The following is a 19411-nucleotide window of genomic DNA, read 5'->3' on the forward strand; positions in this document are numbered from 1 at the left end:
AAGCTCACCAGGAAGCTAATTAAAACTCATGTTTGCTTATACATCTGCCTTCCTCCGATAATAACTCCTTTTATTGTCTTCTATTTTTCAAATCATGTGTAAATTCCTCTCATTTGTAAATGTTAGCCATGAACCATACAGGTAACGGTATTCTGGGGAACATGGGTCGAGTTGATGCCAACCTAATGACAGCGAGCCTGGTATATAAAGATTGTTACTCATGTTAGAAGTAGTGTGATTTTTTGGACCTTATGCTTCTTTAATAGAAAGGAGATCTTACTGAATGGTCCTTATATTCCCAATTATTTTCATTGATAACAAAACTAGATTAAAACTTTGAGTTATCTTTAAAAGAATTCTAAAGTATTATTGTGCATATGCTATTCTAAAGCCCAAAGGAAACTTTAAGACTGAATTTAAGAGGAAAAAAACATATATTAATTCCAAAATTGTTTTTACACTTTGCCCTTTTTAGTAATTATAATGCGAATAATTGGGTTTTTTTTACCCTTTTTCTGAATATTTTGGTAAGTTTGCACAAATGAGCACAGTTGTGAAAGGAGAGATGGGCTTTCTAATTACATGGTTGTTGTAATGATTTTGAGGTGTGTTCAAGTCCCTCTCAAATGCTGATTTCTGTTGAATTTAGATTTTCACACTATATTTAAAATTTTTCTAAGTAGAGTAAAAAATTCTAAATCAAAACGTTAGTGATATTAAAGTTGTGTGTATGTAAAACATGGTGGATATGATCACAGGCACTGAAGCAGTATTATTCACAGTGCCTTACTGGTAGGGACATTAGCAGGCCTGAGGATTTAACATAAAGGTAAAGTACTTAGAACTCTGGTTGACACATAGAAAGTAATCAATAAATGATAACACTAGTTTGATATACAAATACATACTAGAAAAATCCAATGGCTAACACTACAACCAATACTACATCAAACGAATCTCACCATGTGACCTAACCTAACTAACCTCACAGTGTGACCTAATTATCTCCCAGGTAACTAAAACTCAGCTAGATGTATCATTCCCAAATTAAGCTCAACTTCTGAGAAACATTATATATACCTCTCTATATATAGAAAAATGAGAATAATTTTGCAATTAAGAGTGCACAGGGTTACTTTAATAAGATATGTGCAATACTATCACAAATGTACAAAATTCACAAAGGTAGATGCATATTTCTAGTTGAAAAAGACCCAGAAACTTACTGTACATGGGTGATATATAGAGTCACACATGTAGTTCATTAAAAATATATGTTGGCTGGGCTTCCCTGGTGGTGCAGTGGTTGAGAGTCTGCCTGCCGATGCGGGGGGCACGGGTTCGTGCCCCGGTCCGGGAAGATCCCACATGCCGCAGAGCGGCTAGGCCCGTGAGCCATGGACGCTGAGCCTGAGCGTCCAGAGCCTGTGCTCCGCAACGGGAGAGGCCACAACAGTGAGAGGCCTGCGTACCGCAAAAAAAAAAAAAAAAAAAAAAAAAAAAATATATATATATATATATATATATATAGGCTGTTACATAAGTCTCTAGTTTGTGATATGACCAGAAGGTAACACAAAACTATATAGATCAATTCATAGTCCTAATTATATTTAGTCATGAAATTCAAGCTCAACTCCACATCGTGAAACTTTTATTCTCTCCTGTGCATCTTTCACTGTCCTAATAAATTTGCAATAATTAATTAACATTATCCTCACAAAACCCTATACATGTATCCTCTTATTATCCCATTTTATACATGAAAAACCAAAGGTCAAGTAACATATCTGAGGTCACTAAACAATGGTGAAGTCAGGAAAGAAGTACACTTGCTCTGGATCTTAAATGACAGATATTCTATAGTCACATCTATTAAATTCTGAACTGGGATATTGACGTGGCAATTTTTGAACTGTCAAGGTGGAGGAATCTGGTGCTGATAAACAAATGATTATGAAATTGACTGATATTATTGTTTGTTTCTAAGGGGACAGGCTTATTTATTTGGGTATTTGAAGGACAATGGAACGATTATGCTACTGTCTACCTAAAGGAGGAGAGAGGCAAACAAGGGACATTTTCTCTGAGGACAGTACAGGTGGAATTATAAGTTGTCACAACTCTTTATGGTAGAGAGATTTTTGTGGGCTGTTTAACCTCCTTAGTTCATTGATAATGTATGGACCTGACATCAAGAGATGAGTCACTCTGGATACTTCTATGTGCAATGCTTCCGTCTACATAAAGAAGTTTCTGGTGATATTTTGAGGGAAAAAAATTACAATTTATAGCTAGTATTTCTGGAAAAAAAATGGATTTATTTGATGTCAAATAATTAGTTGAAAGGCTTGATGTTGACCAGGAACTTTTCTTTACAAGACACAACATCAGCCTTGTTTTGCAATACAGGTAAAAATAAAATTACAGAATAATTTATTCAAAATTGTAATTCAATATAAATAATAAGTGAAATAGAGCAATACTTTTAAATACCAGATTTATGTACTTACCACATGTATCTGATGTGATATATCCTTCCATTAAAAAAAAGAAAAGAAAAACTTGGCTCAATTTTTGAATTAAAAAATATACATACCCAGAATGTATAGCCATTGAATATCTTTTAACATGGACAGTGGGATTTATCTATTTGTTTACTTACTTACTTATGTATTTATTTGCCTCTGAAGATTCAAATTAGGAATCTTTTTAAAATTTGTAAGTGTAAAAATTTTGACTTTATCAAAATAAATATAACAATTTAATATATTTTGTTGAAAAAAGATACATTAGGGAAAATGCATCTTTTACTCCTAGTCTTAATTAAGCACAAAGGACTGCATATTTGATATGCTTCTTATTCATAATACTTAAACAGTGTAAAAGGTAAGTATTTGAGTTAAAAATGGTTAAACTTTGAGCCGTTTGGATTTTAAGATCCTACCAGTTATTTCAGTTGAATAAATTGACTCTTCATGTAAAAAAAATCTATGCAGTTTTTTTAATAAGTTGTCAGTCACATCTGTAAATGTGTTTTTAAAAAGTCTTCAGTACTTAAAATATTGAAAATATAATTGACATATATACACTAATATGTATAAAATGGATAACTAATAAGAACCTGCTGTATAAAAAATTAAAATAAAATTTAAAATTTTTTAAAAATTTAATTAATTAAAAAAAAGAAAATATAATTTTCATCAAATTATGGACTATTATATAAAATATCATTTGTGGAAATCATTTGAACAACATGAGGTAAAATAACATTTTATATTAATACTAAAACAACAGTCTATGATTATGTCTACTTTCTTGCATGTTAATTTTCACTTCGGAGTGGGTAAACAGAACAAAATGCTCACTTCATGTGGTCTTGGACTTCAAGAAATCACATACCAAGTTATTTTGTTGTAAACAAGAAGAGTAGCCAATTGGAAGTAACTCAAAATTTCAAAATTCTTACTGAGTGTCTAAAGTCTTTATGGCACTGTAATAACACTATCTGTTCAAGGGAGAACATCACACTAAGAGAGGATTAAAGATATAGAAGGATAGCCTTTTAATAAATTACTTACTATTTTATAATTCCCTTATCCTATCTAGGTTACATCTGCATCTGCCAACAGTAGTAACATGCACTACTGGTTTAGGATAGCTGACTCTGTAAAATATACATTTTTATACTAAAAGATGCATTTATATTTAGAGACAATACAATTAATTTACCATCAGGAATTAAAATACTTAGTGTTTTTTTAAAATTTTCTCATTGAAGCATTTTACTCACATCTTTTCCTTTAAGCAAAGTGTATGTAACTTCATAGACACTGTTCATAAAGACTTGGGATAAGAAGAGATACCAAATAAATCCTGAGTGAAGGTAATCTTTTTTTTTTCCTAATTGAGTTGGCTTGTTTAAAGAAATTCTTGTTCAGGAGTCAATGCTAATTTTGGTGGAATTTCTTATATAGAACAACATATAAATGGTCAAATTTCAAGCCATAAAAGCAAGTCACTATAGATCGTGACAGCCACTAACTACATTCTTCAAGGAGCAAGTCTAATTGTGTGAAATTTAATTTTTGGTATTATTGTGCTTTATGTCACAATTTTGAGGGACACCTTGAAAAATGTAATGCCTGTACATAAGCAAATTACTTCTCAAATTGCACTTGAAACCTATCAATGGAGCTTCTCTCCAGTTTTTTCTCTACAGAATAGGTTATTTTCTCATTAGATTAGGTGCTGTATGTTTTCTTACACCCAGAGTTTTACTGAACTACACCACAGATAAAGAAAATTACCAAGCCCACTGGCTAGAATAGATCAATAACAGTCATTTGATTGTTTGCTACTGTTTTTGTTTTTCATAGTATCAACAGTCTTGTGACTATGTGACCTCAGGATTTGGAATCTGACTCAGCAGCCTGTTTGAGCTTTTTTCTGTACTTTCTGGATGGTCTTAGATTGTCAGTTGTCAAATTTCAAAAAAAGTTCTTATACATTCTTTATTTAAAAACAGAACACCTTAAACCAATTTCGTTTTTAGAGAATTAGGTAACAGCTAAGACTAGATCAGAACACTTGCAAACATTTACATCTAATTATAGTTCTAGTTCCAGTACTCTATATCTGCACATATTAGTTGATCTCTGTGAGAGTCTAATCATATTTTGAAAACAAAGAAAGTAACCCTTTGAAGACTGTTATAGTGGTCAAAATGACATATGTAAAACACTGAAAAGATTTTGTGTAGGTGTACAGAAGATTACTTATTTACTTAAGACTGAAAACTTATCTAATCTCTAGTACTTGGAAATCAGAACTATGCAAGGCCACGGAATGACTTTAAGTATGTGTTGGATATTTTTTATAGATAAATAGATAGATCTATAGAGATATATATTTAATTTTTTATTCTTTTAATTAAATTGTACTTAGAAAATTTCAAAGATTTTAAATACATTTCCTTAAAATACTGAACGTGTCCAATCCTGAGAATTATTTATAAATCTGTCTTAAGAAATTTTGCACTAAAGTTGTGAGAGTGACAACATTCTGTGATAAACACATATAATTAAATGTAGTCAAACCACATTATATATAAAATATATCATTGATATTGCTAAGAAGAAAATGAAAGTGACACATTGTAAAATAAGAGTGGTACAAAAGTGGATAGAGTGGATCTAAAGATTTTTGTAAACTCTATCCAAGGTAATGAATTAGGATGGACAGAAGGGAGATATGGAAAAATAGGACCACCGGGACTGCCTTTGTTCTCCTGGGATTGTTTTACCAAATCCAGACCCCCAAGCTACTTTTTACTTTCACCTTCCTAGTTTTTCTTGTCGCCCATATTGTCAATGTTATGATGGTGATTCTCATTTGGTTGGACTCTCACCTCCATACTCCTATGAAATTTCTTCTCAGTTAACTTTCTTTGATGGACCTCTTGTATATCTCTACTTTTGTCTGGAAAAAACAACATTTCCTATACTAATTGTGTAATTCAGCATTTCCTCTTCATGACTCTGGTGGGAGCAGAGTGCCTTCTCATGGCAGTCATGGCTTACGACTGCTATGTGGCAATAGTCCATCCCCTCCACTACTCAGTTCTCATGTGCCCTACAGTTTGTATTTTCATGGTGGTTGGCACTTGGCTGGATGCACTTCTCAATGCCTTCATCAATGTTGGTCTATGTTCTGAATCTTCCTTATTGTGGCTCCAGGGACATCCATCATTTCTTCTGTGAGATCCCAGCTCTCCTGAAACTTGTTTGTGCTGACACTTCTCTTTATGAAAATGGTCTTTTTGTCAGTGGTGTTGTATTTCTCCTCTTTCCAATATCTGCCATCATGGCTTCATATGGGCAGGTTCTCTACACTGTTTTGAGATTAGGATTAAACATGGGGATGAGGAAGACTTTGGCAACGTGTTCTTCCCATATGATTGTGGTGACTCTCTTCTATGGACTAGTCATCATCAAGTATTTTCTCCTCAAAGCCTATCACACTGCTGAGCAGGACAAAGTGGTCTCTATCTTTTACACCATCCTCACTCCCATGCTCAATCCCCTCATCTACAGTCTGAGAAACAGAGATGGCTGGAGCCCTCAGGAAAGTCTTCAGAAGAAAAGTAACCATAAGAAGTTGATATCTACTGAGAATAGGAGAAGAAAGGATAGACCTTAGTTACAGAAGGATTTCACTGTAACAGAGATGAGCAATATACAGCCAGCAAATGGTACTTCTCTGTAGACGTCTCATGGCCAAACCACTTCACCCTATCCCCTGTGGACTACTAATGAAACAGAGCATGCCTTGCTGCTATGTCACATAAGATCTTCACACATTTATTAAGAAAAATGCAATGTCAGAGATCTGCCAGTCGACAATCAATATAAAAAACAACTCTTTTTTTTTTAATTAGGGAAGAGAAAAAATGTGAATCCTAAGTAGTATTGACTCTATACTACATTTTACACTCATTTTCCCTAAACGACTGTATTGTAACAATATTTGTCAATACTTATACATTGCTCAGAACATTGTTTTCCAATTCTTATGACAACATATTTAATTTTGAATATATTATTCAAGTGTGGCTCACAAACACAAAATTTTCTTCTTGTTCTTACCACTTTATATTGGAAGTGATGTTGTATGTTTGGTTTTTATTGTTTTGTTTTACTAATTTCTAGAACCACAATAGTATAGCTTTGATAATATTTATCTAATTATCTATAGTAGTTTGACTTTATAATTATAGTCTATTTAACTATTTTTAAAATTTATCATACCATTTCCTTCCAAATTGTAAACTTCTTTCTATGAAAGGTCCCACTTTGTGAAAAATAGTTTTTTCTTGCTAAATCTTCAAAAGTGAAAATAATGGGTCCAAGGGAATAATTATTTTTTGATGTTTATTTCTTATTAAATTGATGAGTCATGTACATTTATAACATAACAAATAGATATGTATATGTGTGTGCATAGTTTGTGTATACAAACCAATTCATAAAATTGGTATATATGATTTTATGCTTTTTATTTTATTGAGTTAGTAAATGATGAGTCCTCATTGTAATTGCAATATATATTTATTCATTTAGTTTCAATTGATTTTGAAAATTTTCTTGTGTGTGTGCTATATTAACATTCTTGCTTTGGATTTTTTTCATGCTACACTTACCCATTTATTATTTCTGATCTTTATATTTTTTACATATTTGACTTATTGACATATTTGACCTTTAACAATTTATTCTTAAAAATCCATTAATTCTCTTATAGTTCAATGCTGTGGCCATAAATTACACATTTGAATTTACACAACTTTCACTGAGTAATTTTGGTTATTAAGAAATATTATCACTCCACATAATTTGTTTTGTACTTTCATTTATCTTTTTACTGGTTGTTTTTGTCTTTTAAATGTAAATTAGAATTAATCTTCAACTAGATTAAAAATATTTTATCTTTGTGTCTACATATAGTCCTGCAGCTGTATTTAATAAGCAATAAATTGTCTCTCATTCTGAAAAGATACTTAATTAGATATTATGTTCTCAGCTAGACCTGATTCACCACAGCAATGAAAGTAAATATAATTGTTTTCCAGAGATAACAACTGTTCTCATTTTTATAGTTTTATAATATACTCTAATATTTGAATTTTTTTATCCCTGCTTATATTTTTAATAAACACACTCTATTAATTGCATGATAATGGGTCCTATGGAGATTTTCAGGAGTAAGTAATGATTCTTCAATAGAGAAACTCTGACAGGAGATGTTTAATAAATTGAGCAAAAATAAACTGAAATGAATGTAAAAAGTGTGCATGTAAAAATTATTTCTTTGTTTTAGGTGACCATCTTTGTTCACTTACTTATTTAAAAGAGAATTATTTCTCTTTTCTCACTTTTCTAGTTAGCCAATATTTTCAAACTGTGATTTTTTCAGGTAACAAAGCACCAGAATTTCATATACTAATATACATTAAATTGTCCCAGTATTTCAGTCACCCTATAGATAAATGCTTTACCTCTCCCATAGGTTTAGCCTATCCCATAGCATATCTGGACTCTCTACTTCAGGAAAATGAACTATACAAATTGGGTATATTAAACAGATAACCCCTTGTTGCAATATTTCTGGTAACCACACATCTGTATATTCAGAAAATACATCTCCTTCATTTTCATTGTCAGGGTCTTGACTTGTCTGTCCATCACAGTATCCTAACCCTTAGTGATATGTGCAAACATGTGATTCAGGCCCAGACAATATTACTCCATCTTTCTGGCCACAAATACTGACCCAGCAATGTGCATACATTCAAATCAGGATCACCCATTCTCTTCCTTTCGATTTTTAGAAGTTTATCTAGTTGGCAAATCAAGAAGTAACAAATTTCTCTTTCAGGTGAAATATTCAACTTAGCAAAGACATCTGTTACTCTTCATAGTGTTTGAAAACCCATTGAATCAATATTTAAAATTAGTTGTCACATACAAATATTAATACTAATAGAAAAATCCCTAGATTTTGAAATAACAAACATACATTTTCCCATGGATTATCAGATGGAGCTGAGCCACTCCTGTGTTTCTCACCCAGGAATGGCTTTCTACCATTGGCCACCCTTCTCAACTGTACATTTTCATTTATGTGCATTAGCAGACAGGTCTCTGTGAATACTGAATTTGCTATTCTTTTAAAGAGAAGACTTTACTATGTCCTTAGTAACCATTCATATAGTTTAACTAGGGAGTGCTATTATATGTATAATGTTAAGATTTTTGATACCTATGTACAGGAAGACTGAAATTGTATATGGATTTATAATCCATTTACCAATGTACAAGAATGTGCATTCTCTTTCCTGCTTTGCTAACGTTGTCCAGTTAGTTAACTTAAAAAATATTTTACTTACCTTGTACCAATGATGAGAAATTTTTAAATGCATTTTTCTACATTTTAACATTGTGTTCTTGAACTTAATCAGTCTTTATATTAGAGTGTTTGTATTTTTTGACAGATTATTTTTTTAACATTGAACATATTAAATTATTTTGTATGCATATGAGAATTGTGTTTATTTTTTCTGCTACCTCATAGTATTTCATATGTCAGAATTTGGAAGTAGCAGAGATAAAAGCACTGGATTACAAAAATAGTAAGTTGTGTTTATTATGCATATAAAAATGGTTCATTATCTAGGAGCTTTTAAACTAACAATGGAATGAGGCTCAGAGGAATATTTTTATAAGACAGCCTATAGAGTGGGAGAACAGAGGCTGTTTATTATTTACAGTGATTGGTTATAAAATTAGAGCTTTCCAAGAGGTAGATAGAGGATTGGTTAAAGTGGTTGCCTCATAGCTATTTGGGGGAACAGTTTGTTTTGGTTATGATTTCCAGAGGCATTTAAAAGAAGTGGTCTATGATAAGTTTTGCTTGCTGTGCAGAATAAGCTAAATTAAGTTTTGCATGTATGTCTTAACTGGTTTTGCCTGCTCAGGTAATTTTCAAGTCTGGTATCTATTTGTACTTTATTTTAACACTTGGTTTGACTTCAGATATGGACATAAGGCCACCAAATATATATTTACAAGTTATTACAAAGAAATAGCTTAAGAAATAAATAAATGTGAGCTTAAGAGATTCTCTTTTTACCCATAACTTAGATATAAAGAAAGAAGAAAATATCAAATCTCAAGAAGAGACTGCTGAATTTTAACTATCACTTTACAATGCCACCACTAAGTGAACACAAAAAAATTATATGCATTCATGCTTAACAGTGTGGGCACTTAATTGCATTTAAAATGTTAACATTTAATCACACTCTGAGTCATATCATGTAGGATGACCAGTGTTCAACAAATGTTCAAATTAAGATTTATCTCTCTGGAGAGTATTATGTTCCATTTAGTTTTTAGTATCTTATTGTTAATTTATTTGGATATGTTTTGAAATTTCTCTTCTCTAATTTGGATGTTGACACATCTGCTTTTGCTATTATTTATTTTTGTTTTATGAAAGGCTATTTACCTAGGTACAGCTTAACTATGACCCTTTCATTTTTATATATTGCTTGGAATTAACTCCTTAGTCCATAGATATGTAACTATGCCATTAAAAGTTATTACTCTTTTACTAGAAAACTTTTACAGAGAGTGTTTTTAATTTTTAAGATGTTGACAACTTTAAACTTCAAATTTTTACTTGGGAGAAATGTTCACCATGTTTCTGTCTATTCATGCAGTTTCTAACTTTATAGAAAATAATGTGACATGAATTATAATAATTTGTTGAGAATTTGGAAAAAATAAACAATTCATTTTTTGTGAATATTTCTTAGATGTTAGAAAATGTACAACTCCCATTATTTTACAAAATGCTTATGATTTATTATTCATTTTGTGTATCACTTAAAATAAAAGGTATCTTAATTAAAAAGGAAGAAATAGAACTATCACTATTTGCGTATGACATGATTTTATATATAGAAAACCTTAAAGACTCCATCAAATACTATTAGAAATAATAAATACAGTAAAGTTGCAGAGTACAAAATGAATAAAAATCTGTTGCATTTATATATACTGATGATGGTATAGCAAAAAGAGAAAGTAAAATCCCATTTACAATCACAACAAAAAGTATAAAATACCTAGGAATAAATTTAGCCAAGGAGGTGAAAAACTTGGTCACTGAAAACTATGACATTGCTGAAAGAGATTTAAGAAGACACAAATAAATGGAAAGATATTCTATGCTCATGGATTGGGAGAAGTAATATTGTTAAAATGCCCATAGTATCTACAGATTCAATGCAATTCTTATCAAAATTCCAAGAATATTTTTCAGAAGAACAGAAGCAAAAATTATAAAATTTATATGGATTCACAAAACACCCTGAATATACAAAGTAATCACACTCCCTGATTTTAAGCATGTTATAAAGCTATAGGAATCAAAATAGCATGATATTGGCCAAAAAAAGATATACAAATTAATAAAACAGAATTGAGAGCTCAGAAATAAGCCCACACATATATGGACAATTAGTTTATGATGAAGGAGCCAAGAACATTAACGATGAAGACAGGATAGTCTCTTTAATAAATGATGTTAGGAAAACTGGACAGCCACATACTAAAAAATAAAACTAGACAACTATCTCACACCATATACAAAAATCAACTCAAAATGGATTAAAGGCTTGAATATAAAACCTAAATTTTAATTTTTAACCAAATATAAATTGAAAATATATGTATCTATTCTGTCTTGTTTCCTTCTACTTAACATTTTGCTTGTGAAATTTTCCCCAAAGTTTTTATTTTAATTATAATTTATTTTTTACCTTTATAAAGTTTTATAGCATTAATATACATAAATTATTCAACTTTCAAATGTATTGGACTTTGGAGTGTTTTCTGTTCTTAACTATTGTGAACAACTTCACTATCAATACTCGTATACATATATCTTGGTACAAATAGACATGAATTTTAAAAAATTATGCCTGTGAGTAGAATTGCTAGGGAGAAGGTATGCACATCTTAAAATTTATGATGTGTATTAAATTTCTAAGGTTACCATAAAAAGTCAACACACACTTTGATGAATTAAAACAATAGAAATTTATTCTCTCACAGTTCTATAGGCCAGACATTCTATTTCAAGTTTTTGACAGGGCCAGGATACATGTAAAGGTCCTAGTTGTCTATCCTTCTTAGACTCTTTCAGCTTCTGATTGTTCCTCATGTTCCTTGGCTTGTGCAGCATAACTCCAATCCATCCTTTTCTTCACATGGTCTTCATTCTTCTGTACATTTTAATGTGTTCTTTTCTCTTATAAAAACATTACTCATTTGATTTAGAACCCACTCTAAATCCAAGATGATTTCCTCTTAAGATCCCAAAGTAAGTACATATGCTAAGCCCTACTTCCAAAGGTCCCATTCTCATGTTCTGAGGGAACATGAATTTTGGGGGGAAATATTTCAACCCACTATACTAGGTAATATCAAACTAGTTTTCTAAATTGTTTTACTAGTTCAACACATTCTAGCATGAGTTCCTTTTATTTCACAACCTTAAAACATGCATGATTTTTAAAATAATATATTTCTGCCTATATAGTGGGTATATTTGTATGATATTGTTGCTATTTATTTTGCCTATTTTTGATTACTAGTGAAGTTGTGCAATTCCTCACATGTTTACTGTATGTTTTTATTTCATTGTTTCAGAGTTGCATTTTAAACAGTTTGCCTCTTTTTATGGTTTTTATTCTTTTTTAAGTTTTTAATTAATTTTTATTGGAGTATACTTACTTTACAAAGTTGTGTTAGTTTCTTGCTGTTCAGCAAAGAGAATCAGTCATACATGTACATATATCCACTCGTTTTTAGATTTCCTTCCCATTTAGGTCACCACAGAGCACTGAGTAGAGTTCCCTGTGCTATACAGTAGATTCCCATTAGTTAAATATTTTATACTTAGTAGTGTATATATGTCAGTCCCAATCTCCCAGTTCATCCCACCCCCTTCCCCCCTTGGTAACCATAAATTTGTTCTCTACATCTGTGACTTTATTTCTGCTTTGCAAATAAGTTCATCTCTACCATTTTTCTAGATTTCATATATAAGTGACATTATATATTTGTTTTCTCTTTCTGACTTACTTCACTCTGTATGACAATGTCTAGGTCCATCCAAGTCTCTGCAAATGGCACTATTTCATTCATTTTTATGGCTAATATTCCACTGTATATATGTACCACATCTTCTTTATCCATTCCTCTGTCAGCTGCTTCCATGACCTGGCTATTGTAAATAGTGCTGCAATAAATATCAGGGTGCATACATCCTTTCAAATTATGGTTTTCCCAGGATATATGCCTAGGAATGGGATTGCTGGGTCATATGGTAATTCTATTTTTAGTTTTTTTAAAGGAACCTCCCTACTGTTCTCCATAGTACCAATTTACATTCCCACCAACAGTGTTGGAAGGTTCCCTTTTCTCCACACCCTCTCCAGCAATTATTGTTTGTACATTTTTTGATGATGACCATTCTGACTTGTGTGAGGTGATACCTCATTGTAGTTTTGATTTACATTTCTCTAATAGTTAGTGATGTTGACAATTTTTTCATGTGTTTGTTGGCCATCTGTATGTCTTCTTTGGAGAAATGTCTATTTAGGTCTTCTGCCCATTTTTGGATTGGGTTGTTTGTTTTTCTTTTGATATTGAGCTGCATGGGTTGTTTGTATATGTTGGAGATTAATCCCTTGTCAGTCACTTCATTTACAAATATTTTCTCCCATTCTGAGGGTTGTCTTTTTATTTTGTTTATGGTTTCCTTTGCTGTGCAAAACCTTTTGTTTCATTAGGTCACATTTGTTTATTTTTTTAAATTTTCATTACTGTAGGCAGTGGGTTGAAAAAGATCTTGCTGTGATTTATGTTAAAGATTGCTCTGCCTATATTTTCCTCTAAGAGTTTTATAGTATCCAGCCTTACATAAAGGTCTTTAATCCATTTTGAGTTTATTTTTGTGTATGGTGTTAGGGAGTGTTCTAATTTCATTCTTTTACATGTAGCTGTCCAGTTTTCCCAGCACCACTTATTGAAGGGTCTGTATTTCTCTAGTGTATATTCTTGTCTCCTTTGTTGTAGATTAGGTGGCCATAGGTGTGTGGGTTTATCTCTGGATTTTCTATCCTGTTCCATTGATCTATATCCCTGTTTTTGTGCCAGTACCATACTGTTTTGATGACTGTAGCTTTGCAGTATAGTCTGAAGTCTGGGAGCCTGAGCTAATCTCCTTTAAAATGTATGTGCCTATCTATGTGTGACAAATACTGATAGAACTGTAAGGAGAAATAGGTGAATCCACTAACATAGTTGGAGGTTTTAACATGCCTGTCTCAGAAAGGGAAAGGTCCAGCAGGCAGCAAATCAGTAAGGACTTAGTTGAACCCAACAACAGCATCAGTCAACTGGATATAATGGATATCTACTGATTACTTCATACAACAACAGCAGAATACACATTTTTTACAAGCTCATATGGAACATGAAGCAAGATAGACCACATTCTGCAGTGTAAAACACACATAAGCTAGGGCTTCCCTGGTGGCGCAGTGGTTGAGAATCTGCCTGCTAATGCAGGGGACACGGGTTCGAGCTCTGGTCTGGGAAGATCCCACATGCCGTGGAGCAACTAGGCCCATGAGCCACAACTACTGAGCCTGCGCGTCTGGAGCCTGTGCTCTGCAACAAGAGAGGCCGTGATAGTGAGAGGCCCGTGCACCATGATGAAGAGTGGCCCCCGCTTGCCACAACTAGAGAAAGCCCTCGTACAGAAACGAAGACCCAACACAGCCAAAAATAAATAATTTTTTTAAAATATTAAAAAAAAAACACACATAAGCTAAAGAAAGAAGTGCATATTAAATCCAAAGTAAGCAGAAGAAAATAAATAATTAGAATCACAGCAGATGTCAATAAAATTGAAAATAGAAAATCAGTAGGAAAGGTCAATGTAACCAAAAGCTGGTTCTTTGGAAAAAATCAATAAAACTGACAAGTCTCTACTTAGGCTAACTAAGAAAAAATAGTGATACAGACATTATTAATATCAGAAATGAAAGAGTGTAGGGCACTGCTATAGAGCCTATGTACTTTAAAAGAAGAATAAAAGAATACTATGGACAACTCTATGACCACAAATTTAATAACTTAGATGAAATGGGCCAATTCACTAAAAGTCACAATTTGTCAAAACTCATAAAAAAAAGAAATCGACAGTCTGAATAGACTTATCTTTGTTACAGAAATTGAATCAATAACAAATAACCTTTCGAACTACAAAGCATCAGACCTAGACAGGTCTGCTGTTGAAGTCTCCCAAACATTTAAGGAATAAATCAGACACGTTCTCTACAATCTCTTTTAGAAGGTAGAAGCAGAGACGATACTTCCAGGGACTTCCCTGGTGACGCAGTGGTTAGAAATCCTCCTGCCAATGCAGGGGACATGGGTTCCATCCCTGGTCCGGGAAAATCTCACATGCCATGGAGCAACTAAGCCCATGTGCCACAACTACTGAGCCTGTGCTCTAGAGCCCTTGGAGCTACAACTACTGAGCTCATGTGCCACAGCTACTGAAGCCCACACGCCTAGGGCCCGTGCTCCACAACAAAAGAAGCCACTGCACTGAGAAGTACACGCACTGCAATGAAGAGTAGCCCCTGCTCACCACAACTAGAGAAAGTCCACACGCAGAAGTGAAGACCCAATGCAGCCATAAATAAATAAAATAAATAAATAAATAAATACATTATTTATTTACAAGAAAAGAAAACTTCATATCTCATGAATATAGTTTCAAAAATCCTCAAGAAAGTATTAGCAAATTAAATCCAACAATGTATAAAAAGAATTATACATCATATCCAAGTGAGCTTTTCCCAATTTATGTAAGGCAAGTTCAACTTTTAAAACATAGTTAATGTAATCCATCATACCAACAGGCTAAAAAAGAAAATCACATGATCATATCAATAGATGTGGGAAAAGTATGTGACAAAATGTAACACCCATTCATGATAAAAACTCCCAGTAACTAGGAATACCCTGACTTACAGAATACCCACAAAAACCTACAGCTAAAATCATACTTTATGGTGAGAAACTTGAAGCTTTCCCAGTAAGATCAGGTATTAGAAAAATGACATCCCCTTTCACAACTTCTTTTCAACATTGTACTGGAATTTCTGCTTAATGCAATAAGACAAGATAAGAAAATTAAAAGTATCAGGGAAGGAATAAATAAAAATACATTTGCTACAGATGACATGATTGTCTATGTATAAAATCTGAAAGGACTGACAAAGAAAACCTTTTGGGATGAAGAAAGGTTTTTAGCATGGTTACAGGATAGAAGATTGATATAAAATGTCGATTGCTTTTTATATACCAGCAGTCAGCAAGTAAAAATTAAAAACACAGAACCATTACATAAGTACCCAAAATGATATACATGGGTATAAATCTAACAAAATATGAACAGGAAGCCTACAAAACTCTAATGATTAAATCAATGAAGAACTAAATAAATGGAGTTATTCCACGTTTGTGGGTAGGAATACTCAATATTGTCTTGATATTAGTTTCTTTCAACTTATTTTCTAGATTCACTTAAATTTCGATCAAAATCCCATCAAGTAATTTTGTAGATATCAACAAACTAATTCTAAAGTGTATGAGGAGTGACAATAACTTTATGGCAGTGTAACACATTCATCCTTTTTGTTCCCCCTAATAAACAAGTAATTCTACAACTATCTGCAAAGGAATGTGCTCCTGTGGGTATTATGAAATCCAGCACCATATGCCAAGGAACCCAGGAGGAGTCTTGCCCACCTGTGCATCCAATAATAGGCAGACAGAACTCAGTACAGGCTGCAGAACCAGAGGAGTCAGAAAACACCTCAACCACTCTCAATTCACAGTTGGGAAAAATTTGGAAAATGCTGACGTGGGAAGATACCTATGGATGAGGCTTTGTGGAGGTCCAACTTTACTGAAGGGATATTCCAGCACAATATGGAGCAAAACGTGTATAAGTATATTACACATTTGTATATGTATACATAAATATATATATATATATATTTGAATGCAATGGAGAGAGTAAAAATGAGCTTTGCCAGTAAAAGGGAGCACTTACTATAAGCCAGGCAATCTTCTATGCTTTTTACATTTATTTACTCATCAACTCTAAAAAGAATGATTTGAAGTTGGCACTCTTATTATCCCTGACTTACAGAAAAGGACACTGAGGCAGATGTATGTTAAGTAAGTCATCGTATTCTAGGAGTAGAACTAATTTTGAAACCCAGGAAATGGGGCTTAGAGTCTTTATCCTTCACTGCCGATACTGCCTCTAATTCCAATGACAGGAAAGATAAATCACAACCCAACTACTGATTCTTCTCAAGACACAAGTTCTTAAGCTCCTGCTGAAACCTTAAAGGCCCCAAATGGACTCCATGAATAACCATTTCATAGTATTTATATGCAGAATACTTATCTACTCTTTATCTCAAAGATACACTTCACTCATTTGATCATTATTCTTGAGGTAATTTTAAAGTATCTGAGTAGATAAGTAATGTATGTATGAGACGATAAAATATTACTAAAGCAATATGCACATAAAGTTAATCTCTCCCCCCACCCTCTCTCTCCCTCTGTCTCTGTCTCTCTGTCTCTGTCTGTCTGTCTGCCTGTGTGTGTCTCTCTCTCAGGTAGGTCTGGTAAAAAAGACGTTTTATTTCTCTTCCAAAATACTATATACTGCTTGAGGGGAAAAATTCACAAAATTTTATAACGGATGATACAACCTGAATGCAATAATTCACATATATGTTCAGAAACCTCTATTAAATTGCAATTCCAAGAACATATCACATTCAAAGAAAATTATGTTTGAGGACACAAACCACAAGTCTTACAGGGAGATACAGAGGAGTAGATTGAAAACATCTTGGGCTACAGTCCCAATCTCCCCTGTCACAATCCCTTAGCCAACAAGATACAATCACAAGATCTTAGAAAGCTCACTTACCTTTACATAGTTTTCCTATCTAAAATGATAATAGTCAAACTACTTTACAGATATGTTTTAATATTTTATTAATATGAAAGAAAGTTGGTAAATATAAAAGTTTATAGGTATGTTACATAAAACTTATATGACATACAAATGGAATGGGAAAATAAGCCCATGAGACTAAGCATTCTAGTCTAGGAAAATTCTGAAGGAAAAAGAAAAAAGTCTAATGAGGAGAAATTATCCTTAACATATATCCAAACATACACTAAAAATATAATAACTAAAACATGACCATTGACAAGGCATTTGGGGTTGGGGAGTGTGGATATCTAAATTACTCCATTCACCAAAACTAATTACAAATCAAATACTTAAAAACGTTAAAAACTACAGCCACTATAAGAAAGCATGATCATTGTTCAATACATCTCTCTCTCTCTTTCTCTCTCTCTCTTTTTTTTCCTCATCATCTTGGATTTAGGTAGATCTCACTAGGCAAGTGGCAATTTTTGAAAGCTATGATGCAAAATATAAATAAATTTGATTCCATATTGTTTTTCAAATCTATACTATAGAAAGATGACTAACAAAGTCTAAAGAATAATGTCAGTACTAGAGAAATTCAACATGAAAATTGAAAGGCTACCTTGTTTAATATTTTTTTCAAAAATGGCAAGAAAAGACGTAACAAAATAAAAGAAGGTAATGCTTGAAGAGCAGTTCACAGAAAAACAATTATTTACAACAATGTGACTTAAAAACATCAGAATTGTTCTCACTGATGATTGAGTATATAAAATTAAAATGTAAATATAAAGATATTTGCTTTTTTAGATACGTAAATATTTAAAGGTATGATATATACAGAGATGGGAAAAGTGTGGGGAAATGAGCCCATTAATTCTTGATAGGAATTTAAATTGGTATAGTATCTTCGACAGGATCTTAGAAAAGATAATTAATTGCAAATAACATATATTTTGACATTCTTCATGTTATTTTAACAAAAGAAATATCTATCCTCCATAAAATTACATGTTTAAGCTACATGTTTAAATTACATGTTTTTTTGACCCATTAATTCTGCATATTGAACTATTTCCTGCATTTATTATTGCACATGTAATATAAATCCTCCATAATCTTCATTATAGCATTGATTGAAATGGATAATACACAGAAACAATGTATATGTTCAAAGTTATTGAAATGATTTTATAAACAATTTAATAAATAAGCCTTATGAGCTGGAAACAAACAATGACTAAATGAAAATATTATGTGGCTTCACTTGGAAATTTTTCCCAAAATCTTATTAATTTCAAACAAGGAGAAGGCAAAATATAATATATACTGAGATTTTATAATAAAATCTCATGTTTGATAAAAACATGATAACCCATGTTTTTGGTCACAGAATCTCTCTATATATGAATATTTACATTAAAATAGAAACAATATCTAGAAGTATATAGACTGAACTGTCAAAAAGATTCACTTCTAGAGCATGAGATGGAGTTTAAAGGAGACTTTAATGTTTACCTATCCTTCGTTTATAAAATAGTAATCAATAATCATGAGTCATTAAGAAATTAGAAAAAAAAAGAAATTAGAAAAGAATACATATACATGTATGCATATAAGATAATATGATATTTAGGAAATTTCCCTATGAATGATTTTCTGTCTTTTTAAAAAATCTCTTAATGTATCTTTTTAATTTTGTTATTCCTTCTTTACAGAAATCATTGCCTCA

General features: G+C 32.3%; 1 pseudogene; it reads left to right on the forward strand.

Annotated features, from left to right (window-relative positions):
- Positions 1–5236: 5236 nt before the first annotated feature.
- On the forward strand, positions 5237–6163 carry LOC114892191 (annotated as a pseudogene).
- Positions 6164–19411: the final 13248 nt, after the last annotated feature.

This window comes from Monodon monoceros, unplaced genomic scaffold (genome assembly GCF_005190385.1).
Source record: "Monodon monoceros isolate NGI ecotype Baffin Bay Population unplaced genomic scaffold, NGI_Narwhal_1 Super_Scaffold_12, whole genome shotgun sequence".
NCBI classification, from domain to species: Eukaryota; Metazoa; Chordata; class Mammalia; order Artiodactyla; family Monodontidae; genus Monodon; species Monodon monoceros.